Genomic DNA, 2,500 nt, shown 5'->3' on the forward strand with positions numbered 1-2,500 from the left:
GACGACTAGACTGATTCCTTATAATCATTTGCCATACACCGGTGGAAGCTGCCGAGACGAGTAACTACATACCGGGCTCGCCGTGTCACTAATGTACAGAGATACAATAGTTTCGACTGGAACCGGATTAAACGTATACACGGCGCTGATTAGTAATAGATAGAGCCATCAGAATACAGATAATGTATAGACCTGTCCGTATACATGCTGAAAGACTCTGCTCACAATCACACGTCAGCCAGACACTCTTATCACGCACTACTCTCTGCCTGTAACAGGCACGCAGACGATATGTAAGCACCAGCATGGAACAACACCCAGTGCATCCTCTCTGCCACATTAGACAATCCACACTATCATAACCAGACCGGGAGGTCCACTCGGAAAACAGAATATCCCACCCTTCCGACAACCACCATTGCTCAGCTAAGCCACCAACACCCACACATGTCCCACACAGGGGTGCACCCAACATCACAATACTGCCTCCTGTCACACCACACAAACAATGGCAGGAATGAAAGACACAGGTCTGCCACAAGCATGGAATCAGAGCGCCGCCTGTTATGAGCCAAAGGTGCACCCTGACGTGGCAAATCAGATGATGCCGCAGTCATTTACTTACGATAATCACAATCAACAAACTGCCGCCCCCCCCCCCCCCAAAACACCTTTCCTTACAACAATGTGTACCTTAACCTAACCCATATTGTGCCTTAACCTAACCCATATTGTGCCTTAACCTAACCCATATTGTGCCTTAACCTAACCCATATTGTGCCTTAACCTAACCCATATTGTGCCTTAACCTAACCCGTATTGTGCCTTAACCTAACCCGTATTGTGCCTTAACCTAACCCGTATTGTGCCTTAACCTAACCCGTATTGTGCCTTAACCTAACCCGTATTGTGCCTTAACCTAACCCGTATTGTGCCTTAACCTAACCCGTATTGTGCCTTAACCTAACCCGTATTGTGCCTTAACCTAACCCGTATTGTGCCTTAACCTAACCCGTATTGTGCCTTAACCTAACCCGTATTGTGCCTTAACCTAACCCGTATTGTGCCTTAACCTAACCCGTATTGTGCCTTAACCTAACCCGTATTGTGCCTTAACCTAACCCGTATTGTGCCTTAACCTAACCCGTATTGTGCCTTAACCTAACCCGTATTCTGCCTTAACCTAACCCGTGTTGTGCCTTAACCTAACCCGTGTTGTGCCTTAACCTAACCTGTGTTGTGCCTTAACCTAACCCGTGTTGTGCCTTAACCTAACCCGTGTTGTGCCTTAACCTAACCTATGTTGCGCCTTAACCTACCCTATATTGTACCTTAACCTAACCTATATTGTACCTTAACCTAACCTATGTTGCGCCTTAACCTAACCTATGTTGCGCCTTAACCTAACCTATGTTGCGCCTTAACCTAACCTATGTTGCGCCTTAACCTAACCTATGTTGCGCCTTAACCTAACCTATGTTGCGCCTTAACCTAACCTATGTTGCGCCTTAACCTAACCTATGTTGCGCCTTAACCTAACCTATGTTGCGCCTTAACCTAACCTATGTTGCGCCTTAACCTAACCTATGTTGCGCCTTAACCCAACACACGTTGCGCCTTAACCCAACACACGTTGCGCCTTAACCCAACACACGTTGCGCCTTAACCCAACACACGTTGCGCCTTAACCCAACACACGTTGCGCCTTAACCCAACACACGTTGCGCCTTAACCCAACACACGTTGCGCCTTAACCCAACACACGTTGCGCCTTAACCCAACACACGTTGCGCCTTAACCCAACACACGTTGCGCCTTAACCCAACACACGTTGCGCCTTAACCCAACACACGTTGCGCCTTAACCCAACACACGTTGCGCCTTAACCCAACACACGTTGGGCCTTAACCCAACACACGTTGGGCCTTAACCCAACACACGTTGGGCCTTAACCCAACACACGTTGGGCCTTAACCCAACACACGTTGGGCCTTAACCCAACACACGTTGGGCCTTAACCCAACACACGTTGGGCCTTAACCCAACACACGTTGGGCCTTAACCCAACACACGTTGGGCCTTAACCCAACACACGTTGGGCCTTAACCCAACACACGTTGGGCCTTAACCCAACACACGTTGGGCCTTAACCCAACACACGTTGGGCCTTAACCTGCTCTGTAATTGTCATACGACGCGTTAAATTAGTGTAGTGTTGCCTAACTGCAACCCCCGCAATATAGTTTGCTACTCGCACTGCCCGGTCCCCAGAGTATCGCTTCATGTTAAACACCTTGCAGCTATACACTGTAATGCGGATGGCAGCAGGACGTACATGCTCAATGCCCTTCGCAGTTGTTCATTGGCATTCGCATGGCGAAGCACAGCCTACGTTGTGGTACGGCTTGTGTCAACTGTCCGCTGATGTTGTACGTCCAAATCACACACTGTACTGCACATTGGTCCTCATGTACTGAATGATACATCGTGGTACATGTGT

Source organism: Schistocerca serialis, unplaced genomic scaffold (genome assembly GCF_023864345.2).
Source record: "Schistocerca serialis cubense isolate TAMUIC-IGC-003099 unplaced genomic scaffold, iqSchSeri2.2 HiC_scaffold_1192, whole genome shotgun sequence".
In the NCBI taxonomy this organism is placed as follows: domain Eukaryota; kingdom Metazoa; phylum Arthropoda; class Insecta; order Orthoptera; family Acrididae; genus Schistocerca; species Schistocerca serialis.